This window comes from Aptenodytes forsteri, unplaced genomic scaffold (genome assembly GCF_000699145.1).
Source record: "Aptenodytes forsteri isolate BGI_AS27 unplaced genomic scaffold, ASM69914v1 Scaffold226, whole genome shotgun sequence".
NCBI lineage: Eukaryota > Metazoa > Chordata > Aves > Sphenisciformes > Spheniscidae > Aptenodytes > Aptenodytes forsteri.
In genome coordinates this window covers 1599083-1626208 of record NW_008795249.1, presented here as the reverse complement: position 1 = coordinate 1626208, position 27126 = coordinate 1599083, and positions in this window count along the sequence as shown.

The window sequence follows — 27126 nt, the reverse complement described above, 5'->3', positions numbered from 1 at the left end:
CATAAGATCACGGGTGCTGTAAGGTTAACATAAACCTTAAAATACAGAGCATCTGTAGCCGTACGGGAGGGGGTGAACATGGTGGCTGGACGGGCTTTTTTCCAAAACTGAGTTTCACAGGAAGACTGCCCTGGTGCATAAGTCTGTGGGAGATGCTGGTGGGAGGTGCATGTCAGCCTAACCTCAGGCAAGGAAAAACAAGACAGGGTTTGATAGGCAGATGAATCATATTATTTTGTGAATTTCTCTGAATGTCCCACTAAATCTGACAGAGAGCAATTTGGCCCAGATGTTAGCCCTAAACCATTTACTTTCAAATGCCCTTTCCATTAGATAATGCTGAACAAAGAAATGAACTTGCTTAATAGATGCAAATTAAGCTTTTTCTTAATCTCTGCTTGTTAATGACTTTGTTCTGTATTGACTACCATGTGCATTTGCAGGACTCCACAGATGAATATTTACTGCTGTTGGAGAAGGAGGTTTCAATTTCTCCAGTAGCTGGCTTGCTTGATAAGGCCACGTTAAGATATATATTCCACGGTGGGCTTTCACAGGATTTGCCGAATCTCTTTTAAGCCTTCAAAGATGCTGAGCAAATTGTAAGTTGGGAGCATTCTTGGTTTATTGTGAGAACCGAATATGTTCGTGCTAGAGAAATAACTGGAGTGTTTGGATACTACTAGTACTACAGACTTAGAAAAAAGTATTTAAGAATTTACAATCTCCTTCTGCTGTAATTAGCGCGTATTTGTTTTTAATATTTCTTAAAATGTTCTCTTATTCTGTCTATAAATTTTCTTCCATGAACTAGAGCTCCTTCAATATAAGTGATGATAACGGTGCCCTATTTTTCATCTTAACCAATTACAGGTCTAATATGTGAATCATCACGTATTCTTTGTATAATTGCCATTTCTGTCCTATACTTCATGTTTAGATGAAGTAAAATTGCTCTTATTTTTTCTTTTAGTGATCTGACTTCATTAGAGAAGCAGAGAAAGAGCAAAATCATTTACTTCATTTTAGCAACTAATAAAAATTCTAGGCTTTATTTCAGCCAGGGTAAAACTTACGAGAGGATTTCAGCATCGCTTCTGAAGAAAAGAAAATGGCTTGAACTGAAGAGGTATGAATTTCTACTGTACTTTCACTTTCCTCTGGCATTTATGGAAACTGATAATTCTTAGAATTGATGTCCAAAAAGGAATTACTAACACAAGGATAAAACATACCTTGTATCCCTTCTCACGGATGTATATACGCTCACTGTCAGGTAGGTAGATATATGTCCGTTACCTTGACAGGCACGTTATGTATGTAAATTATATCCTGGTTTAAGTTGCCAAACATTTGGTCATGTTTGTGCTTTGTAATGGTTCTTCACCTTTTCGACTCACGAGAAGCAAAATGCTTGGCAGCCAACCATTTTGGTGGGTGGCCACATCTGCAAATGGTACTAATTAATGAAGTTTCCTTGCCTTCTGCAAGGAAAGTCTAATTTGCAGTTGCATTAAGATTCTAACCCTCCCTGAAGAAAGTACCATCTAGTGGGATAATTGGCATGGATTTCTTTCTCTAAGGAATACTGAAAAAACAAAACAAGGTAAAGTTTTAGTTTTTTTCTAGTGTAACTAAATTCATACCTAAATGGATACATTTCTGCTGAAAGGTATGCAAGCAGGAACACTCTATACACTGGGCTTCACTCCTGAAACTTAATTAGACTACAGTATTAGCTTGAATGTCAAGCTTGACCATGAGGGTGCCTACTAATGAATATGAAGTCAAGCAAAACTTTGGAATAAACTAAGAAAAAGGTAAGTTTTGTTTTAACGCCTTTGTTCTCATAAGTTTTCTTTTTAGGATCGTGAAGATATTCACGCGTGAAAAAAAGAATTTCTGGCTAATGATCCAAAATGCAGTCCCAGGCACATATGGGAAAGCACTAAGACTGCTGGGGAATGACCCGGTCACCTCCAGAGTGGGATGGCAGCGGTCCTCCTGGCCTTTTCCTTCCTCTCGGATCTCACGCTGTGTCTCTCCTTGCAAAGCACCGCTCTCCCTCAGCAGAGGCCTGCCCAGCAGGGGTGGATTTCTTTGGGCAGTTTTGGCGGGGGATCTCTGCAGACCCGCCAGCCGGGCTGGGTGCTGATGTGCCGAGGCTGGAGAGCCCCAGTGTGTATCTTGGGTCCCCTGAGCTCCCTGGGGCGTCCTCCGGTCTGTCTCTGTGTGTAGAGTGCAAGTAAACCCTCAACAATTTAAACTTTTTAAATACTCATAGGTAAGTAATGAAAATCCTCTGTAGACAATTATAATGCTTAGCTATTAGCTAAGCAGCTGATGGTGGCCAGCCAGTGCTGGCAGAGATTATTGGTGACTTTTATTTTACAATGAGAAATCTAATAACTGAGACTTCTTGCTAGGATGAGAAAAACATTTCTTTGCCTTAATGTTGTATTGTACATATTTTTCCACTTTAACGATAAGGGTAGCCAAAAAGCATGGAAAAAAAAAAATCTATAATTAGCTCCAGCTATATAAGCCTAAATCCATACGCTAGTTAGCCTTTAGAAAAAGAGCCATTTGTGTTAAATTCATTAAGACTTTCCCATTAAAAACTGAACGCCCATGAATTAGTTTGACGGAGAAAAACTGCTGGAGCATCTGCTTGGATTTGGCTTGGTGTGCTCCCAGCCTTTGTCTTCACTGCAAGCGTTGCTGCCAGTTATTTCACCCAGCCTTAGCCACAGCCTTGGAGCCCAGAGTGATTTGATTAACAGATGATGAATTATGCTAACTTGAACCGTGGCTTGTGGTCCAAGTCCCACTGCATTATTACTTTGAATCTCAGCAGAGTTTGAATATTATGCCACAGGCCCTATTAGGCTGGCTAGTTCAGATTTGAAGCACTTCTTAAAATTAAGTTAGAGATATCGGTGACTGGGTGGGAGTTCGTTTATAGAAAATATATATGCGTAGAGCTTTTGCTAATGCTGCAATGAAAGGAGGCTGAATGAAGATATGAGTTAAGTCGCTCAAATGTCAGCAGCTCATCAGAAACGTTCACAAAGTTGACCACAAATTTAGCTTGTGAGGCCGAAGCATTTTCGTTGTGAGGTGTCTGAGTAATCTTGAAACAAGCTGCTGCTTTTTCTTTCTGTTTACACTAGAAAAATCTCCCCAGAAATCTACAAGTGTGTTTTCCTCTCAAAGCACAAACACTGAAAGCAGAGATGTGGGTGATGAAGGGGGAGCCTAAAATATGAATAGAAGCTATAATTATAGCAGCCCCTATTCTGTTGAAGCAGAGTTCTCCGTATTATCATGAATTTCTAAGCTCTCTTCAAAAGCTGCAATATTTAAAACAATTTGTTGTTAGCTTTGTTTTGAAGTGGTTTAGACCGTGACTTAAATCATTTGATTAACCGAGTTACCTGCATGTTGAGTCCTCCACAGTTCAGGTAGGGAACTGCCTACTTGATTTATCCATTTGCCTTCAGGAGCTATTCAGTTCTTCTGCCTTTTTTTTTTAAAGGTAAGTGTGCAAAGAGGTTTTTTTTTTTAAAAAAAAAAGTTATAACTTTGAAGAAATACTTATAATTGTGTTTTAGCAGTAGTTTCTGTCAACTTCTTGACTAATACTCTGTGCATCTTTCACATGGTTAATTTTTCTTACTGTTGGCTAGTACACATTATTCTGCACTCTTTCCTTTAAATTTAAATAAATTGAGTGAGAGCTTATGATTACTCCCCTGTTCATTATCACCCAGGCTCAGCTTGATTGAGTCACAAGAGATGGGGAGGGTAGGCTAGAAAAGAAGGAACACACAAAAAAAGAGATCATGGTATTGCCATAAATACCTTAAAAATGCTTGTTGGAACACAGAGAAATGAATTATGTTACAAAGAATAGTGTGCTTCCCAACCCATGGATACTGCAATTAAGCTCCTACTTTGTTTCCAAATCTATTTATAGTTCCTAGATTATGTGAAGTCCTTATGAAATTGTTTAGTACCCATGGTTACCAAACACATTTCATAAACTAACACAATTCTAGTGCTGCAATATATCAGCAGCTTTTTGTCTTTTCCTAGCAGTAGTTTTCTGGTACAAATCCTCACAGGTATAGATAATAAAATCCAAAAATACTTCCTGTGTTTGCAGTAAGCTGTGTTTAACATTACTGTTTCTGCATGGCTTTACTGTCAGCATGGTATTGTGGCACTTTGGAAACATAAATAGTCTTGGCCTGCATTGTATTCCAACGAAAATTGTCGGTCTGCAGGACATACCATTTCTAAATAGATGAGAAAGAGCTGAAAAGCCTTCATGCCTAGATCTAAAATGGAAACTGCACCTAAGTGACACAAAACTCTCTTTTTATTGTCCTTTTCTATTGAAAATGTAAGCAGACAGCAGCAACTGTTGCAGCTATAATAATTGTGGCGTTAGAGGTCCTGTGATATTTTCTCATCGTGGTAGGATTCACACTTTCTTAATGTTTTGTTCTTTTCATCTGATGATTCAGGGAACGTGTGAAATTGAGGCGGGGACGCTGTGTCTTACGGATTCTCTGTGATATAAAGATAGGAGTATTCACCAGAGACTTTTACAGCTATGAATGATTCCCTGTGAAGGGAAGAAAAGTGACATAATTGGCATAATACAGTGAAATTAAAGCTGCTATTTCTTGATCCTGTTGTTTCTTTTTTCTCCTTTTTAATGCATTAAACCATTCTTTGGTTTTTTCCTTTTGTCCCTCTCCTCTTTTGACACCTCCGACATGTATATCTCACACCCACGTACAAAAATTGTGTGATGCTAATGTGAGTTATAACAGACAAAAAATAATATTTACAAACTCTGTTAGTTTTATCTATCTACGTATGTATATATCTAATTAAATCAAGTAGCAAAAGCCGGCATGACACCCATATGTAGGAGTAATTAGCAGGTGCAGTCTGATTGCCATCAGAAGCGGGTAATGTTTCGGCACTAATGGGCCATTACAACGAGGGGGCATTAGAGTCTCAGCACTTCTTTTGTGTCATAATGGTGTCCTGTGCATTTGCTGCTTTTCTTGCTGACAACAGCTTGAAGTAAAATCGCAGCCAAACCAGGTAATCCACCTGCTCCAAATCTGCTCAGTAAGGAGGAACAGTTGGGAAAAGGAAGTATTTGGAGTAACGTTAGTATTTCAGAAGTATGTTTAAATCACCTAGGGCTTGTATTGTTTTCCACTCTAATCATAGTACTTGTTTTTAAACAAAAGCTTACAAGAATCCATTCAATTCACAGGAGAGCTACAAAACTGTAACGCGTATATTCATTCCTGTGAACTGTTTATTATATTATTGCAATTCATCTCCCCCTTCCGATATGTGTGTTATACGGTAAACACAAGTGGAAGCATATCTGAAATGCCTATTGCTCAAAATAGATTTCTGGAATGGGCGGGGGAAAAAGTAAGTAGTTCGTATGGAGCTTTATTTGTAGAACATGGATTCTTGTTGCATTTTCTCATTCTCTCCTAAGCAGTACACAGGGACTGGTAGGTGCAGTGTTGTTATTTATCAGTGGATAAGAAACTTTCTGCTCACTTCTGCCAGCATTTATGCTGTCGTTAGGGACTGGGAGACTGAGGTGAGCAGCGAGGGGTTCATGGCCTGACCGGAGGCAGTAGCTGCTTCTGCCCCTGGCTTGGCTCTTTTCACAGCCCGCCACATGCGGAGCCTCACCAGCAGCAGCTTCTCCTCCGCCTCGCAGCGTGGGGCTGGACCCACGTGAGTTATTTTGCAAGGGCTGTGCAGGGTGGCTTCCCATCAGGAACGACTAAACAAACACCCACGATGTGTGTATAGGGTTGTTTAGGAAGGGAGAGACTGTTTGATCATATGCTGCAAACCACGTTATACCTGGAAAAAAGAGAATTTTCCCTTCTCTTTTTAGCCTGGCTATGAAGCTTAACAAACTTGGCATAGCTAGAGCATGGAAAGTCTGTCTGTGGGAGGAACTGTCACGTGTCTTGAGATATAAGACGCCAACAGCTATGAGCCTCGCTCCTCATTTTATACCTGCCTTGGGAACAGCACGTGAGAGTGGACCAAAGCTGTTACCGTAAGAGAGTGTGAAATGCCTAAGCAGAGAGCGGGCAGCTGTTCAGAAGGTGAAACGCAGTGAAAATGGGTATGTCCAAATGACTATGTGATTGCACTGCATTCCTCACCCAGCCATGGAGGAGCTCTAATGTGGGAAGCGTGCAGCCACGTTTGACGAATTAGCACCCGCTAAGCCTGCCAAAGAGGCTGCGGCGAGGGGTGCCGTGCGCTGGCGGAGGCAGGAAGGGCTGGCTCCCCCCTCTGCTTCCCCCAGGAAGGGCTGGCTCCCTCCTCTGCTTCCCCGGGTGCAACTGCGTGATGCCTTCAGCCCATGTCGGTGCAGCTGGGCACCCAAATCGCTGCTAACTCTGCCCCTGAGCGGGCCCAGCGGGTACGTTACACAGTCTGTAACAGCTGACACACAGTTCAGGAAACTGCTCTTCGCTACCTCCTAGCTAAGGCTTGTTTCTTCATGAACTCCAAGTCATCCCAAACTGGAACGTGTTTGTGCAAATGCTTAGGATATGTAAATCCAGGACCGTACTAAGGTGACAGTATTTGTGATCCGAGCCTCAGTAGACCGTTGACAATCTGATCTCAGCGTCTGTTGTGTGAGATAATTGGTGTGTCTTGGCTTTGTGTCTCGTGTTAGGCTGAGCAGAAAGATGAACACACTGTGCAGATTAAGGTGAAGCCAAGAACATTTCCATGAATGTCACTGGAAGTCACTTCGTCCACAGCATGATCTTGCAAATGTGATGTGTCTCCCCATGAATCGTTTGCTCTCTTTCTTCCAGATACTCATAAGTTCTGTGTGGTTTTGTTTCTTTGTGATTTATGTGGAAAAATATCTGTCATCGTTCTGTTCACAGTCTCTGGACACTGTTCTTATTTAACATCACTGTCATCTGGGCCGTCTGAGATCACTCCCATCATCTTATGGACTTAGATGACCGAACTCTCTTAACGTACATTATTTGATCTGTCTGTCTAGAATGTGGCATGAGTAATTTTAACTACATCGAATGTACTTAAATGAATAAGTACATAAGAATGTACTTACAATCGCAGAGCAGTAGAAGAAACAGCAGGAAAACCAGATATTAGAGAAAACAGATAGTTGATTGGAAGAAAAGTGAATGATGCCCACTTAGAATATGAGATTTTGGATTTATAGTGATTTATGGTTTAAAATCCATGTGGTTTTGGTGTAACTTGCAAGTGAAAAAACTAGTGATTGATATTAAAGACCTATCTGTGGGCTTTGTTTAAGTTGTGCTATGAATAACAGCAGGAGCATCTCTGTTTATGTGCAAAAGTGATCACAGAAAACTTTTTTTTATAGCTGTAAGTTTTAATTGTAAGGATTTTTTATTATGTCACTTGCTCTTCTGTGAAGTGTTGCTGTCCATGTCCAGAGACTCATGAAGGCCAGTCCACTTCCAAAGTAAAGAATAACTCAGAGAATTTACCAAAATTTTGAAACTGAACATATTGGAGTCTCAGTAAACTTCTTCCTTTTGCCTGTCACAAGCAGTGAGATAATGGGCATCGGTATCTGTGATTTGAACTGAACGTTTTGGCTTCATTTTTCAGCGTTTTGTGAAAGGAAGAATACCTGCCTTATTGTGATCCTCACAATTCTTAAAGTCATTCTTGAGACACTTGTGCTCAGATGCAATTTCTACAGTGGTAACTGAGGTTTTGTGAATTACTTGCAAACCTGTCTAAAGCTCTTGAATCTTTTTTTCTTTTTTCTGTAGTGATTATTCTCCCTTCCTCCCTCCTTCTCTCTCCCTCTTTCTTTCTTTTTCTCCCCCTCCCGCCCCTATCCTCCAAAGGCAAGTTCATTTTAAAGTCAGGTTTTCCCAGCTATGTGTTGGGGAGGATGAATCCTAAAACACTAACTAATTTAAACCCGCTCTCTACATTTTTACTGGGCTCACTGCAAAGCCCGTATACCACAAAGGAGGCTCTGCATCAGCTACAACAGAATTCAGGTTGAGTAAGCATATTGCACTTTTCAGCAAAATACTGTTTCTCCCTCCTTTTTTCTCACTCTTCAGTCTCTCCATTTATTTTATTTTATTTTTTGTTGTTTTTTTTTTTTAAAGCCTGAATGCTCTTTGCTTCAGTTTTCCCCCCATTTTATTTTCTCCTGAGTGGGATTTGATCCCAGTGGAGCTGGGGTTCACGCTGATCTTTTAGAAGCAGAATTTGACTGGGTTACACATTAACTACAGTAAGTCCATTCACCTCTTATTAAATATTCCCATATTTAAAGTGAAAAATTTTAATTTCACTTTAGAAGATGCTACTAACGCTTCTGTAACTTCATTGTTTCATAAGAAAAAAGAAGAAAAAGACCTAGAAACTTGCTTTTTAATTGTATCGATCTAAGCAGTTTCATACTGTAAATCATACTGCATAATACTACAATTTCACGCTGTAAATCTGTAAATCGTAAATTTTAAATGTAGCCTGTAGCTACAGGACTGTGTGCAGTCATCACTTTTTCTATTTTCTGTAGTGATTATTCTCCCTTCCTCCCTCCTTCTCTCTCCCTCTTTCTTTCTATTTTCTGTAAATAGAAAATATTTTTCCTGTAAATAATTTAAGTCGTCTTTTAGGGTTTCCCATACCGGTATTACAAGTTGCGTTGGCGCTGATTTGGTAAGAGGCGCTCTTCTTTCTGGTTTGAAACAAGGTGGGGCCACAGTTCAGTGGTCGAGAGCAGAGCTGTGCGAGTGGGCTGTGCTAACGGAGGCTGTATATGATGGTCTGTGGATGATGATAATGGCTTGATCCACTGTCCTTGCGGGATTCGCTTAGTTATTTTATTTTTGCCTTTTGCAGGATTTTCAGTTAAAGGATTACGTATGCCATTCCGCTGGAAGTGTTAATGTTGATCAAGTCAATGAAGTCTTGCAACCTCTACGTGTGGCAGAGCATGATCTTGGATATCATCAGCAAAGAATGTGAGCTCACGTTCCCAAAAGAGAAGTAATTTGCTTTCCAGCCATGAAAATGCAAGGTTGGTAGTAGATAGCAGTAGATGGTAGTAGAGTGGAACTATGAAAAATCACCCAGAATGCAGGTGCATTGCACTAAAACTTGAGCAAACAGATGGGATTTTATTTCAGTTCTGATTCTGATGGCACTGTTCATTTCTCTTCATCTGGCAGAATATACTCGGGACACATCTTTTTAGTTCTAGTACTAATTTTTAACCACTTTTAATTAAGATTAGATTCGATTATCGCTGATGTAAAATAAATCTTCGAGCTCACTGTCCCAGTGAATACAATGAAGATGCCAAAACTTCGATGGGCTAGAATTAATACTGGGGGGAGTTGTGCAAGTTAATGGCAATGGATTAGGACTAAGAATAATTAAGCAGTAAGGAACTTTCCTATTTCATTATGTGTGTATTTTATGAAATCACTAGGTGAAATTAAGCTTGCTTTGAAATCAGCAGGAGGTTTGCTTTTGACTTTAATGGCAGTGGATTTCACCCATTACATTCTACAGCTTTTGAAATCAAAAGGCAAAACAAAGAACACAAACTTGTTCTTATTTTTTATTACGACTGTCCCTCAGAAATTGCCGACCAGCATTATATTCCTGCATGTATCTCTTGGAAGGATGGTGGATGTATCTGCAGGTGCACTGTAGGTTTGTGCATCAGTTTTTAGTGCTCCCTGTGAATAGTGGTTTCATTTTCCTTTTCTCTGGGGTCTCAACATGCCATTTATTAGACAAGCATGATCCTTATCTCCTCTTGGCAGAAGACATCATATTTCTGTCGCTCATGTAAGACTCTAACTGTAACAACCTCCAGCATGCTCCTGAGACTGTCCTCTATTTACAGTTTTTAAATGAGCTGACTTGAATCCTTTTTTAATTTATCGCTGTGTTGTCAGCAGGTTAATTATCCCCTTCTCATTGTTGTCCGTGCCACTGCAGTCATTTATTTTAAACAGTTGAGGTCATTCTGCTATTTACACAAAGCTTCTGAAGAAATCATGTTGCAGTATAAGCAGGGTTTCAGAAGCATTTAATCCTTCCTTTTGCAGTAGTTTCATCTATCTTTTTAATTTTATAATTAATGTCATCGCTTTTGCAAGAGGTTAGTTGCTATTCTAACAGAGTATTTTATTGCACGGTCTTGTCATCGTAAGTCTTCATGCTGTCAGATGCTAATCTTCCTCTCCTGAAAGCTTCCCACCATCTGAGATATTAACTGCATGTTTTACATCCCAGTTATCTTTACATTAACTATACAATATGTATTGTTAAAGATCTGGGCAGATGTTTGTCTGGCATCTCTTGAGCCTGCAGGAAAAAATATGCCAAAGGGGAAAGTATTTCAGTGAGAATGGGTGCACGTTTCTTCTTAAATCAAATTTTAAGTAATTTGTCATTAGCTGTCTCAGCACATGCAAAACTTTTTCCTAACAGGAACTCTCCCTAAAGAAGGCTTCCTCACTTTGTTGCAGCCTCGATTCTTGTTCAACGCTGGCTGTGTCTTCTATGTTACACTGCCAAAATGTTTGATAGCAGAAAGGATTTTATTTCAATGTTTTATCTGTTTTTGGCATAAAGCATTCTTGAAGTGGCATCATCTAGCCGTTACAGGAAGCAGGTGTTTCCTCCGTTACTATCCATGCGAGGTGATATAATATCAAGTGCACTCAGAATTACCTGGGATAGAAACACAGGCTGATGTTAGGGGAGAGTTTGCCTGTCAGACGTAGGATGCACACCCGGTTGGTGGTGGTTTCATAGCTCCAGTCTCAGAAAACTGAGCAGTCAGTCTCCTGAACTGAGACAGATCATTACAGCAGCTTTTATAAGACCAGTCTTTTTGGATCCTAGACTTCGGTTGTTAGTTTCCATCCCTCTAATTTCCCGGCGAGTGATGATGAAGGTGCAAACGTTACATTTGTCTCTTAGTCCAGAGACGCCCTCCTCCATAAATACAATTATATTGGGAAGTTTCAGTATATACTCAATCAATATCAATCGAATTTTAACCTACCCTGTTTTTTTAATTTGGCCTGCCACATGGTCTTACAAGTGCCAGGGCTGTTTCTTAAGCAAAGACCGAGAGGAATTTAATCTCATTTTAAGTTGCAGCTCCACACAATCTAAAAGTCTATAGCAGTTCCTCATATTCCTCTCCCCAGCCAGGGTTTGATCAGTATTTCATTCTAAAATGAAATTGGAAATAGTAGTGAAATATGATTTGGGATACAGTTTATAGGGGTGTATGTATGCGCGTGCGTGTGTGTGTATATGTATGTGTACATGTATTTCATATATAAGTATAAAATAATGCTTGGTAGAATGGTCATATTTTGTTTGTTTGCAAATGATTTTTTTCCTCTTGCACAAAATTATTTTTCTCTGTATTGATCTTTTGGTTCTTGGAATTTTACTACCATAAACCTAAACTCTTTACACAGTTACCATTCCAAGGGCTTTTACTCTTACACCCGACATCTAGCGTCACGCAGGATTGGATCCTTTTTCCTCTTGATTTGTTCTACAGAACTATTCTAAACCTCTGACTTTGTGAAATGGCGATCGATTCCAGAGGAGGAGGGTAATGTTGCACACACAGAATTACAACTTCATGCCTGGCTTAGGCAGTATAAGAAACGGGATTCAAGGGGTCTATGTGCTTTCATACGTGTACAAATATCTAACATTGAACAAAGAAAAAGCGAAGGAGAGGACTGTCCAAGTTCATTTCTTGTTCTGTAAATGTCCTCTTTTCTCTCTGAAGCTTGTTGCCGTGAGAAGGCTCCACTTTAATTATAGTTAGGTATAATATAGTTTCTAATCAGTCTGAAAGGCAGAAAGCATCCCAGACACACAGGCTGCCCGCAGGAAGCCAAGCAAATGTCAAACTGAGGTTCCTCTTTAAGAGTTAAGGAGATTATATGCTGCTGTAGAAGCCCACTGTGCAATTACTTTACTTTCATAGTCACAGATTGCTACCGAAATCCTTCGCTCTGATAGTATTTGATGAAGCATTTAGCATTTTGAATCACAGTGGACTAATACAGTTCAGAATTAATCTTGAATATTTTAACCGGATGAAATGCGTCTGAGAATTTTTTGTCTCAGTATGCCATGCTTTTTTACTTTAAGAAAATCTCAGACACTTTAAAAATATAGTATCGAATATTCCATATGCTGCTAGAGATGCTAAAGAATAATTTGGAAAAAAAAAATACTTCCCTTGGTGGCTTTGGCCGTTCCTTTCTCATCATGAAGTATGTATTAGCTCTTTGAGGTAGTTGAGCAGTCCCATTGTCCTGGGCACTGAAAAGCATACAATTACTGGCAATCACTTTGCCATTGTATTTGGAGATTAAAGGACAGGCCCTAGCAAATGAGGCAGACCTCAAGTCAGAAGATGAGGTAGCATCAGGCAATGCAGCTAAACAGTATGTCTAGCACAGATTACCTGGGAATGAATTCTCGACCAGTCATCCCTTTGCCAACCTGTTTGCCAAGGTATGGTCTTGATTTAACTTTCAGGTAGTATTGATATTTATGTTTAATCTTGAATTATTTTTTTTTTATTCGGTTTTAATTAAGATTTGCCATGGTCTTGTATGCTTCCAGGAATGCATAAAGAGCGTACTGTGCATTAGAAAACTCTGCCTGGATGCCTACTTCTGTGGTTGTTCTCTTTACTCCTGTCCTGCCACCTGAATGACCTGATCCTGGCAGCACGCATTTTTATCAATTTTCTAATGTAGAAAGCAGTGTATAAGGATTTATGTGAAGGTCTTGAGATGACTCAACTATTGGCTTGCATCTCTGCAGCAGAAGGCTGTGGTTTCCATTTCCACCTCATGTACTAGGCTCATACCCAATGCTTGGCACTGTATTTCAGTGACAGGGGGTGTTTCATCGTGGAAGATGTCATCCTGAAGATGACATGATGAACTCAGCTCTATTGTTTCTCCATCTGGAAATGAAAACCCCAAGGAATACTTCAGAAAGAGCAGGAGTTTAGCTTAGGGCCCCGCCAAACGTTCCTAAAATCATTGCCGTGGCAATGTGTGTGTGAGATGTTCAGTCCATGACAACCGTGTTTCTGCCTGAAGAGTTTTTGCAGCATCACTGTCTACATCGTTTTCATCAGTGCGCTGCATCTGTTGTGCCATTTGTAAAACACTCAGACTTCTATTAGCAGAGCAGAAATTTTTCTTCTGTGGGAGTGACAATTGTAACAAGTCAGCTTTGCTGCTGCCTCCTCTTCCTACCTCTGGAGAGGCGTATTCCTCCTGTTACTGCAGCTGCAGGGTGAAAGGCAGTGGTAGAAGTCAGTGTGTGGCACCACTGGAGCATTTAAATGCATCTGCCAAGGGAAATGCTCTAGCTGATTGCATATTTTTCGGTGATACGGAGACAGAAACTAATCATGGTGCATGATGGAGGCGGTCACGAGGGGCTGATATCGACAGTTTATAAATGTCTTTAGTAAAGGAGCTTGTGTATCTAGGGAAAATAGAAGATTTTTAGTTCATTAGGATATCCTGCTTTTAATCCGCACTTAAAAAAACTTCTTTGTCGTCCTGAAGTCTACATAGTGGATGTCATCTGTGTCTGTCCATCTAACTCCTTATTACCCCAGCTTTTCCATACTTCTCTGTAATCTTATTACAGCTTTCTGCTCGTTTCCTTCCTCCTCTCTTCAGAGGAAGGAAGAAAGAAAGAAAGAAGTCTTTCAAGTCTTTTCCCCTGTTTGCTGCTTTTTTCTTTGGTTTGAGAAACATGGAAAATGCTTGACCCTACCTGTGAAAACTGTGATAGCCAAGGGCCAGACTTCAGCCCTATGTTTTCACGCTCTTCAACAGGGAACTTGCTGATGAATCTGCCCAGGTCTAGTCATAGCCCATTAATGAGCTCGTTCTCACCCAGTGGGCTGATAGTAGATTTCAGATGGATTTGGGTGAGGTATACGCAAAGAAAATGCTTCTGTTTCTTCGGTTCTCATTAGGCTGGGCCATTGATATTGTACTGTACAACATTTAGTGCAGTAGGTTCTCATGCATCGAGGTCAGAACTTACTCCCCTTAATCCTGAAATTATTATGTGATCATTCCAAGATAATCTTTTGCCAATGGCTTTCTATCTATCTACTTTCTGATAGTCTAAATGCTATTAAGAGACCTTATTGCAAACTTTTTCCCTAGATGGCTGTAGGACCTAAAAAACCATCAAGTTTGCAATTTCTTGCAAGTTGTGAAAGAACAAACCCATTTATGTTTTGATTGGTTTGGTTGTTTTGGCTGGGTTTTTTTAGTTTCCTTTAGAAGTCTGCTTAGGAACTGTAGAAAATCAAAGCTGTAATTATATGTGAAGTCTTGCATCGTGCATCAACATGACGTGATTGGACAATATTCAGAGTGTAATTTGGATGCTGATAGTGTTAAAAAAAAAAAGTAATAAAAAATTTAAAAAACCTCAAGCCACCAAAGCCCCAAACTCAAATCCGTAAAGCCCACAGATGAGAAAGGACTCTCCCTCTCAGTTTTAAGTAATCTGAGGTAGCGTGGCTTCTCTTCAAAAGTGATTTCAGCACTTAGCACATAAGATCATCTTTAAGTCCAAATCTGTCTTTTCTAAGACACAATTGAGGACGTTACCTAAAAGCAATAGGGCCCTGTATCATTGTTCCATTGGTGCTTTCTGAGACTGCTTTTATCCTGTAAGTATTCTTACTAGACTGTTTCTACTTTTAATTTATATCCAATAGGTAACAATGAACGCTTGTCTGTGAATGTGCAGAGGTTTTATGTGAACAGCACTAAAGTTTGCATCAATTAGTTCCTATAAACTAGTCTTTCTTGTAAGGTTTTTAGTATCTTGGCCTTCAGTGACTATGGAAATAACTAGCAAGCAGCTATTTTTCTTTCCATTTACACTTGGAAGTATATGGGCACGGACAGCTGAGAAAATACTAAGAGGAAAACGAGATGTCAGGAAGCTCTCAGGTTGAAACACTGGTTGTCATCTGGCATGACGAGTAACTAGAGTTTAACCCAAAAGTGTGTCATTTTCTGTTATGTATATCCATATATATTTAAAAATATAGTGTTTGTCAGTGTTTTCTCAGTTTCTGACTGTTCAGTGTTATAGGGTCAGAATTATTACAGGCAGCACAAATTATTAATAAATGGACAGTTAGTCTTATTCCAGCATGTTTAGAAATGTAAGAAAATAACCAGAAATTATGACCAAGAACACTGGGACAAACTTGAGTTTAAATACCTTGAACAGCTTTGCTAGTGTACAGAACTCCTGGGTTTATGATCCCATCGGACCGAGGCGTTGGAGAGAGAGTGCTGTCTGAGCCTTCTTGCAACTAGAGTTTTGCTGCTCCCGCAAGTCAAATATGATCATTGGTCCCGTTCAGAAATACGTATAGGGATCACGTTGGCATTGCGTGATGAAAAAAGTTTTGAGCACAAGTGTCGGGCTGCTGGATACTGTCATGGATTTATGCCACAGAAAATGCAAATATTCTCAGGAAAGCGTGGCATACTTCTGCTATCTACCTATACAAAAACACGGAGGCTTACTGCTTTCCTGGGACTTATCTCAACCCACAGCTGACCAGTGTGCCAAACTTCCTCAGTTACTCTCTAAGTTTCATAAAAACTCAATTAAAAATTCTTTTCTTGGTAAGTTAGGTATCAGGCAAAGTTACAGTCAGTAGTGACACCTCATTATACTACAAATATTCTGTGGATGGGTTGGTTAGGCTTTTTGGGCCGTGGTACCTTTGCATATTACAGTGAGTGATGCCAGTGACCGGGTCCAGGGGCGGCACACTGTGAAGTACCAGCCTTGCTGATATCACTGGAAAACTTGCCTGCTCCTCCCTTCATCACAAATCTAATTTTAAAGAGCAATTAAAAATGCACTGTAAAGCTGTATTACGATGGCCTGTCATCCCTAGGCAGGGGATACCAGGATGATACCAAGGATGCCATCATGTTCCAAACCCCTAGTGTTCACAGCCTCCTGGTAGTCGCTTTGGAGAGCTGAATTTTCCTCTGAGTCTGAGCTCAGAAATAACTTTTGATGGAAGTTTGTGGAAAATCAGTTCTGAAAAGTATTGGCAAGTGAGAAAAAATATGTTGTTTAGTATAATGAAGAACATCTTGCATCTTTACAGGTAGTATAAATGTTCAAGTAATACCATTTTTGTCCCTGCAATTCTCATGACACAAAACTCAACTGAAAACCCTGAATCAGGTTTGTCTTACAGTCCACAGAAATAAGGGAGCAGGCGTCTTCGAAAGAGTCTCGTGTGTGAGCAAAGCTGCATATAAAATAGGCTGCCGTTAGGGAATTTAAGTAGTTTTCTTCTTTAAGAAAAATATGGCAGTTAGATGCTCTGCCAAACCTTTACTGGGTTAAACCACAAAGATCTCTGCGGAGATCTGGAAAGAAGCCACTTTGGAACATGATTTTTGTCAACAGGGATTAGAAGGAATGGTCAAAACAAATTTGAAGTTTTAATAAAAAACCAAGTTTCCATCTTCATTGCTTACGTTACTGTTTCCCTCTGTTACGTTACGCAGATATTACTAGATTGCAGGTAGCAGATGGGATTCTTGTTCTTCATTAGACTTTAATATCACTTTATATATATTTAAAATTTATAACAGGTCTCATGAATTCAAATGAGATGTTACAGTCCTCAGATACAACTGCAATAACAGTTATAGAGCTTTTAGAAAATAGCCAACCCCAGGTGTTGCCTCATGAATATTTATATACATCAGTCATCATGAAGGCAAAATACAATTTGGACCTGATCCTATTCCCAATAAAACGGATAAAAAACACCCGGTACTAGAAATGATCCTTTAAAAGACATCTGAGAAAAAATAATAATAATTCTTCCCAATGCCCATGTGTTTCCCCAAAAAATGGGAGGGGGGAGAGGGGTCGGAAAATGAAAACATCACACAGTATTTTTTTTTTAATTATTGAGAGGGCACATATTTTTCCTAAATTTGGAATTTATTCTTAAGAAATGTAAACAAACTCTTTTTACACACAAAATTTTCAAATTGTGTCACAGTGTTTGAACTTAAGCAAATATTCTTTGCATGCTATGAATTAAAGTAATTTTTATGATGCCTGTGGAAATAAAAGCATACCTAAACATTTTTTTTAAGCCAGTAAAGATTTTATTTTAGTTTTATATAACTAGAATGCAGCCAAATGGATTTTTCTCACTAAAAAGACACTCATTTAAACCTGGAAAGTTTCAATTCCAAAATACAATTTTTTGGCATGTTCTAGGAAAAAAAAGAGTCTGCAATTGAAATGAGATAAAAATAAATATCTAGTAAAGTATGAGCTGTAGGCCAGATTCTGATTCTGTTTATACCCTTGTAGATACTAGGATATTTCCATAAAGTAGCATTCTTAGAGATTTATCTCGTGGCACTGAGATGAGTGTCATGCACGCAAATGTCTGACAGAGCAGAGGTGAGTTGTAGGATTTTTTTATCCATTGAGAAAGCCGGGCAGTTCGACAGATCAGGAAAATAGGACCAAAACCAGACTTTTTATGGAACTTACATTTTCACTCTTTCCTCATTTCTACATTTTCCTCCTGAAAACAAAACTCCATGAACCAAGGAGACAGTAAAAAGGGTAGGAGAAAATGCTTGCGGCAATAAGAATGCATGAAGCTACATAAAAAGAAATGAGGTATGTTTTATATCAATTTAGAATGTAAATAAAAGCTTGTGAAACATGATTAATCATTTAGAAAGACCCAAATCTGTTTGGGTTTTTTTCTAGTGACCATGGATGATGGGGGAAGTCGTGCAGAACTGGTGACTGTGTTCTACTCCTTTTCCCAGGCGTCCGTCATTTCCCTGCATTGGCGGGTAAGGTATTAAAGACCTAATGATCAGCTCAGTCTGGGAAGTCTTCTCTGTCGGTGTTCAGAGTTAAAGAACTGCACTGAGTTACAGAAGACAGTATACAAGTGCAGTAGCCAGCCAGATTAGAAAGGAGTAACTTCTCATCTGTTTATTTCAATACGACAGTTCTCCAGGAATGGAGAAGAAAAAAGTCGCTTTCATGAGGTGACATTGCTATTACTTAGAGGACCAGAGCTATGCACTAAGAACTTTGTATGTCTTCAGTTGGCCTTCGACGTTCTAACTCGTGTCAACTTCCAAAACTACCTACATTTTCAGGAGCAATATTACTTGAGTAAAACACATAAAAGTAGGACAATTTTTGCAAATATGGCAAAAGTGATACTTCAGTTTACTGTGGCTTGTCTTGAGCATTTATTATACAAGAGTTTTTGCATAGCCATTATGTATTTGTGATAAAGACTTTGAATCCCAGAAGATTTACAGAAAGCACTTAAGGATGTTATTTCATTATTCTTCCATTTAAAACATTTCACACTTAATTAGGTAGCAGAAACAATATCTGACTTTGGTGTTTGAATTTTAAGCTGGGTGTATAGTCAGAGTAAAACACTAATACTTTGATGGAAAAAGAATTAGCTTGGGAATTACTTGTAATGTGCAGTAGAGCCAAGAAAAAATTGTTAAAGTTCTGCTTTAAAGGAAATACAAGAGGACATAAATGAAAATTCTTTCCTATGCATGATCAGAGAAGAACATTAAGTAGTCTGCCCCTCTACTCTGCTCTGGTGAGACCCCCCCTGGAGCACTGCGTCCAGCGCTGGCGCCCTCAGCACAGGAAAGACACGGACCTGTTGGAGCGGGTCCAGAGGAGGGTCACAAAAATGATCAGGGGGATGGAACCCCTCTCCTGTGAAGAAAGGCTGAGAGAGTTGGGGTTGTTCAGCCTGGAGAGGAGAAGGCTTCGGGGAGACCTTATTGCAGCCCATCAGTACTTCAAGGGGGCTTATAAAACAGATGGTGGCAAACTTTTTAGCAGGGCCTGTTGCGACAGGACAAGGGGGAATGGCTTTAAACTAAAGGGGGGTAGATTGAGACTAGATCTAAGGAAGAAATGTTTTGCGCTGAGGGTGGTGAAGCACTGGCCCAGGTTGCCCAGAGAGGTGGTGGATGCCCCATCCCTGGAAACATTCCAGGTCAGGTTGGACGGGGCTCTGAGCAACCTGATCTAGTTGAGGATGTCCCTGCCCAGGGCAGGGGGGTTGGACTAGATGACCTTTAGAGGTCCCTTCCAACCCAAACTATTCTATGATTCTATGATTCTAGTCTGCCCATGTGGCTATCATATAGGCAATTTTGCGTTTTCTCTCTCTTTTTTTTTTTTTTTTAAATGTACTTTTAATAAAATATGCAGATCTCTGAGGAGCATAGTGCTGCATGGGTAGCGGGCAATGTCCAGGTGACACGTGGCATTGTCATTACTTTATTCAGTGCAACTGTGTAAGGAAGGGCAACTGGTTTTCCTCACACAGTCTCAAGACTGATAATCAGGTACAGGCAAGTTGGGATTGAGTCCACCTCTAAGAAGGGATCCATATCAGCGGGAGTAAGTGGCATAGAGGAGTCAGATGGCTGTTCGCAACCTAAGATCATGACGGAGCCTCATCTGTCTTTGGATATCAAGGTAAAAGCAGGCAGTGGCAAACACCATGGGGTGCCTTTGCATCACCGGGGAATGTGTTTTGTATTTGCTTAGTAACTGTAGCCGCTAACAGAAGTCTGCAATATCTAGGGAAACAGCTTAGTGCGTATTCATTTCTGGGAATTGCCCAAAACAAAGCAGAAAGTACCATCGCTTTTCTATGGACTCAAACAATTAAGGCAAATTTAAATAGGTTAAAAATGTCTATCTGAACTTACGCAGAAAAGGGATTAGGACTTAGATATAACAACATACCCTTGCTCAGCTGCATGTGAGGCAAAGTTTGGAGCTCTGTGCTGCATAATGATTAGAATCCATACAGAAGTATTGCTTGGAGGGGAAAGACATTTTAATTCCTATCTTCTAATTAATTATCAACCAAATATGGCACAAAGACACCGTAAGAGAAGGAATGGGTATGAGACATCAGTTGCTCTGGCACTTACTTTGTTGCCATAAGGAACACCTTCTTCAGTTACAGTTTCATGACTCTGCATTGCTGGGGTTGATAAATTACGGTACGCAGGAGCAATAGGCTTGTGTGGAACCTAGTGAAATTTGGATCTTAAAAAGAAATGGGGTAACTGAATGCGTGCCATGTTCAGACTAGCGATTCAGATGTAAGAGAGTCCTCCAGAGAGACCATAACGTTCTGTGAGAAAATCTAATTGAACCGTACCAGCAGTAAATTTCATCAAAACAGCGGTGCTGGAGACTGATGTGTTCTCTAGCCACAGAGCAGGGGTATACAAGTGAAGAAAAGCTTTGCCCTGTCCCCAGCAACGTGCTTTAACTCTGATTGCAGAAAGGCCACAAGTGGATCTGGAATAAATTTTTTGCAGCAGCAGCACAACTGCATTTGAGGAAACATCAGCGTAGGCAGGACGGCAGCGTGGGTCTTTCATGACTTTAGTCTATATTGGCGAGGTTGGAAAGCACTGCATGATCTGGAGGTGAGAAATCAAAGTATTAGCAAGCTGAAGGAGGAATCCCAATTCCTTCCGACTCCATTACTGAACGTGGCAGCATCTAAGATGCCAACAGGGATGATATTCTATATAACGTGACTATACCATTCGTCACAGGGAAGCAGACTGCACGTAGACAATAAAGCTGTTGCCAGAGCAGTTGCTACTGGCCTAGACTAGTGTGATACGCTGGCTTCTCCCGCTACTTGCACTGCAGCCAGCCAGCTTTTCCAGAGGGTTAAATCGGCATCGCCGCCGGGTACAGTGTTCGCTCAGAAATAACGACACCCTGCTCAGCCTCCCTTCCCCCCTCGGGAAAAAACATACCCACTTGTTCTCGCTAAAGCAGTAGCGGAACAAATGGGTATAGTAAAGTATTCCTTGGATGTTTGAAAAATACTGCAATTCAATGTGGAGATTTACATAGTTTTAAATTAACGACATCATCCTGTTTTAAATATCCCTTGTTTATCTGCATAATGGCTATCCAAGACATTTTTTTGCCCCGGCCCCGCTGCCCGGCCGGCAAACTCTTGGGGCTGACGCTCCCCCGCGTGGCTGAAAGGCAGGCACAGCCTTCTCCCAACCTGCTGCAAGAGAGCTGCGAGCTGCAAGCGTTTTCCCTGTGCTCCAAACGTACCAGAGAAATCTGAACATTTGGGTTCGGTACAGCTTACTCTCCCTTAATGAAGAACACATCTATTTTCATATTCTCTCCCAGCCGGTTTTCCCCTGGTCCTGCCTGATAGCAGCAGCAGGGAGTATGAAGAAAATTAAAACAGCGCTTTGCAAGGCTTAAATGCAGTAATTCACCCTTAAATTATGTGCTGAATAAACACGCTGAGGAGCATAATAACTGCCCAGTCACGTTCAGGGGGATGCTTCAGCCCAACAGATCGATCAGCAGTGCTTTCCTCATCCTCATCATCTTCTACCACCGAAGACTCCCACTTTAGGGGTGGGTGTCTGCAAAGTATTTTGATGGCCTTGATCTGTTTTGATCGCACCTACGTTAATCCGTTCTTCCAGCACCTTAGCAGGCTTACAGCCTTCAGAAGCTATTTCAAACCGTTACCGTGTTGGGTTGTGGAACCGTATAAAAAGTGCAGCAGATCCAAGAGCATTGCGATAACTGTGGTAGACGACTTTGTTGTCAAAACTTTCAGCTGAAAAAGTAGTTGTTACTTTGTACGTTTTTCAAATGTATATTTAAATTCTAAGGGCAATTAGATGCTTTTGGGGAAAAAACCAAACACCTCATAAACTAGCATATCGGATATTCAAATTAATTTAGTATGCATTCTTGTCTGTACTTTTGCTCCTCAAGTGGAAACGATGAGATAAATTGATTTAAAGGGGAAAAGTGACAGATACATAATTCTTGTGTTTAATATTAAAGGCCAGACTGAAGAAGAGCACATAAAAAGCATACCAGGAGAGCGTGGCAGCCTGCACGAGCCTATGGGAAGGTAGAGGGGGGAAAATTACAGAAAAACGTGGACAATACCCCAAGAGAGTATATCTGAAGAAACTGCGGAAAATAAAGGCAAGTCAAAGAAAAACGCACCAAAAAAAAAAAAAGTTTAGGTGTTTTAGCTTACTGTCAGCAACTGATGTTTAGGTTACTTGGTATGTAGAAATTATAAATTTTCTTCATTTATCTGACCATTTAGCTGGTTTATATCCCAGCATGTTTTGATATGAACTTTAGATACTGCTGGTAAGCAAAAGAAGAGTATCAATATAATAACTTAGACTTGCTTTATGGATTTAATTTTCTCCCTCTCTTTTCACAATGACCTGGAGCTAGTATTTTAAATATCCTTGGCTCCAAAATACCAGACAATTTATTTTTGTGTCAAGATAGCGAGGGATTTAGATATAAAGTAATACCTTCTTGTGCTTTACAGTTAATACCAGTTTCCTGCTTTTTCTTGATATCTCTTCTGCTCATGATCACCTCTGCACGTCAGTTAGGAAATACAGAAGCACCATAAAGACAAGGTTTTAAGAAAAATAGTATATTAGATGAAGAGGGGGCCACAAAACCACTGCCAGGCTCTGAACGTCTCCCTCTAGAGCCGTTCTACGGTTCTGGTTAAACTGATTGAGCTGATTCTAGGTCAGCAGATGAGAGATGCCTTCTGGGTGATACCAGACCCTCTCTCATTTTTGCAGCCACCCTATGTTTTTCTGTCCACATCACGTGAACGTATGTTTGTACACGCATTTCTTGTACTGAACAGAAATGAAAGGAGAAATAGTTTCCATAGAATTTTAGATAATGGTCTATAGGAGCAAGAAAATGAAGTGGGTTTGGATGAATGCCGTACTGTACTATTGTTCCATTGTCGTTATCAGAATATTTTTGTTCCTTAGTTGTCTTTTGAAACTATACAGAGTGTTCTTGGTGAAAAATCAAGGATGATTAAGAGAACAGATCAGAGCAAGCGTATTTTTCCAGGATAAAGTCATCCACTCTCCTTTGATAGAGTCTGTTAGTAAATGTGTTTGTGTAATTTTGGATGCAAAGGCATTCAGATACGCTTCCCTTCAGTTTTATGAGTACATCAGTTTTCTAGTTTAATTTATTGCTTTTATGAAATACAATGCACTAAGTAGCAGATGATGTCTGTTGTCTAAGTGGCTAGAATAATGGCTAAAATTTGGCAGCAGTACCGTTTCTTTCCCTACCTATCCCAAATTCAATTAAAATTCTATTTTTGTGACACAAGTGACAATCTGTGATAGTTGCATTAGTAATTTAAACTACAACCTCTTTAATCTCATGTAATTTAGATGCATCTAAGGAAGACAGTTTGAGTTACAAATTTTGTTTTCTAATATTGAAAGTAATGTATGTAGATGGAAACTAAATTATAAAAGTTTGTTTCACATTACTTTTATGGATATGTAGTGCTCTCTGTTAGATTGGTATTACTTGGGACTGTGCTCAGAATTTACACAACTGCTTCTTAGTATACGATTAGCACTGGTATTTGTTTGAGTCCTCATAATCTTAGAAACCCATGTTTAGGTTTTTATTTTGTCCGGCAATGAGAAAATAAGAGAACAAATATTAGGGAAAAGACTGCATTTGCGATGAGAGCTAGCTAATGTTTTTATCAGTTTTATTTTCTGCTCCAAAATTTTGGCTAGAAGACAGATCTAGAGACTTGGGATAACGTCACAACTTTGTAGCTCTTGAAACGCTCAGGAACCAGGGAGAATGATGTGTTTTCATTTCGGAGACTACAGTTTCCCAACAGCTATCTCCTTCCAAACCGAGGCTAGGAGGAGAATGTAGAAAACAAAGAACCCGTTAAAACCTGAGCATTTTATTTTTGTGTTTAAACGGACACAGAATATTAGGAAATTATTAAGGGAATTACTACAAGAAGGGCGGGTAATTTGACCTTTTTGCCTTCTGCTAGATTGCATGCCCTCAGGTAGGATTTGACGTAGAACATCAAAAGTGTACAAGAGGTCTCCGAGGAGAGTTCAGAGTCCAACATGTTCCTCAGTACAGACACTGGCTACCCTTTAATGGACATAATTATTTTGTCAGCCAGGAAATTCTGCACAACAATAATGTCATAGCAGAGCAGGTCTGTTGGATTTGGGTTTCAAGGAATGGATAAAAGTAATTATTTTCCTTAATTAGTTTCCCTACCCAGCGGGTTGGTTGGCTTCTCAGTTTTTAACAAATGTCATCCCGATCCGTTTGTGTCTCCTTACGTTTGAGGAGCTGGAACACTGACGCGGGGATACAGCAAGCACATTCTTGTTTACCTCAGTAGCGCAAAACAGCTCTTGCGGTAGTTACTGCTGGGTAGCTGCTGGTCTTCCTCAGGGCATTTGGAGTCTGCAGCAGAGCCGTGAAGGGAGTCAGGGCTCCAGCCAGCAGCCTTCTGCTGTGCTCAGGGAGGACCGAGGATGTTACTACCTCATTATTTCATTAGCGTTAAGATGAAGCAAGCAGGCAGCGTTGCTTTAAATACAAGGTATTCTCTCCTGCCTACCCTGGCTGCCTCTCTGAATTCTTCCTGATGCTTGGCCTTCCTATTTGGATCCATTCACCCTCCTACACTGAATTTTTTCCGACGTTTCTTCTGTGGTGTGGTGCATGTAACTATGAAAATTGGACTTCGGAGCACTGTGGAGGTTTACGAGTCTAAAATACAGGAAATGAACCAAAGGGGTTTGTTTTGTTTTGTTTTTGAAAATTGTTTTAATTTTTAAACTAATGCCATGAGCTTCTGGGCATAAGTCGTCATTTTTTAATGCCTAAGAGGGAAAATAATGAACCGATTTGTGTACGTAAAGGAAATATTTCTGTCTAGGAGTATATCCTGCATGAGGTACATAGCTAGACATATGGCCAGTGAGCCATTTATTTTAGGTAAGTATTGCATATGTTTTATGCTAATTATCTGCACAGATATTAATTCCATCACAGACAAAGTAACCAATATCCTCAAATAACTTACGCTCAGTGTTCCTCATATTGTTAGGTTAGATTTCATGTCAAAAGATTGACTGTTCTGCTTTTTCGTGAAGAAAAATACCGTAAAAAAGAATCCTACGTAATGTATTCACAGGTGCTTAAGCCAAAATACCTCTGTGCGGTGTGACAGACACAGGAAGAGCCTTGCTAATGAAGGGGTAACTGTCTTGTTTCCTTTAGAGGTAGATCATCTATCTCATGACACGGAATTCAGGGAGTCCAGTAGTGACTTGTTCCTTTTCTTTGTCTGTCAACTACAAATCCAGTTGCTTTTTAACTAGAATTTCTTTTATGCAAAATGGCCACAGATATTGTGGCAAATACTCCAGCTTCTCACGTTTTTGTACCAAAGCCCAAACTATTTTGACCTATTTCTGAGATCAGGTTGTAATCCTCCTCCTTCTTCCCCTGGAGGAGTCAGAGGGTTCAAGGTGCCCTGGCTTCTGATCTGCCAACCATATCTCAGAAAGTGTGGGAACCAAAGTTTCTGTACTGCCCTCTATGCAAGCCCCAAAATGTGGCAAACATTCCCCCTAATTCTCCCCACTTAGTCCCGCTTCAACTGGGGAATGCACTGAGTCAGCCTGTATCAATAAGCGATTATCTAACCGCTTATTGAAAAGAATACGGCAACACATCTGAAACAGCTTTGGCTTTTTAAATACTTGGCTTTTCTGAGGACAAAACGCTGTTGTGACGGCGTGAGCCTCAGTCTGGGCTGCAAGTGTCTTCCCAGCATCGGCGCCGGGTGGGTGTACCCAGTTCACCTCTTAAAGCTTCCCTGCTCTTTGTACCAGACTAACTAGGTTAAAAGGAGGTTGCGGTTATCTACAGCACGATTGTAGTGCGCGTTGCCTGAGGTCAGAGCGGTCCCAGTCTGGTCTGCCCTAGCTCCTCACAAGCGGTGCAACATACTGCTCTCTCCTTGGGATTCGTTTTAGAGGCAGCTGAGTTTCCTGCATTGCTGTTATTTAGACTGAAAATGTACACACAAGTCAATAGATTTTAGAACTCATTTCTTTCTCATTTCCCTTTCAGATGTAAGTGAAACGGTTAAGTATAAGTAATGTGAGAACATCATCAGATTCCCCATTAAATCTTCTTTAGAGAATTCAGCGAGAGACTATTAGTTTTAAGAGATCTAATTCAATAGGTTTCTTCAAAAACTTCTAAACAGAAATAGGATCACATCTCCTCGACTAAGAAAGTATCTGACTAATCTTTGTGCATTTTTTTTTTAACCCAAAATTTAGCTTTAGGTTGCAAGGATTGTGCATTTATATGCATTTCATCATAGTTTCTCAGAGGTCAAAATAGCATGCAGACACTATGCAGCTGAGATACTATCTTTATCAAATATTTTGGGAACAAAGCACTTATTAAGGGTGACTAGCTCTATCAGGTAGGTATAAAAAGTGGAAAACTAGGGAAGAAATGGAAGTTGAGACAGTCCGGTTTGGTGTACCTCTTTCGCTTGCTAGTAAAAATGCGTTTTTAAATACTTTCACGACGTTAATGTCTCCTTATGTGATGTTAATTTAAATAAATGATTCTCGAGTACATCTGGCAATTTGCAAAGGCCAAGATGAGCATGGATGAGGACTGATTCTTAATCGCGTGGAACCTCTTCAAGCCTATACAAAGCTGAAGCAAGGACACACCTCCATAGCGGTCATCTGGGAGAGCTCATTAAAAGAGTGAGTGAAAAGGAAGATATTTTAACTTAATAGTCTAATAACATTGTGGGGGACACTACAGTAAATCAGAAGTTCCCACCTTCTGATTCTATTGAGTAAAGAACTGTAACTGAGAAGGCTCGTAACATATTGAAGCTCTCCTACTGAGGATGACCACAACTGATAGATAACGCACAGTTTTAGGAAAGAGCTGATTATAAAATATTAGAAT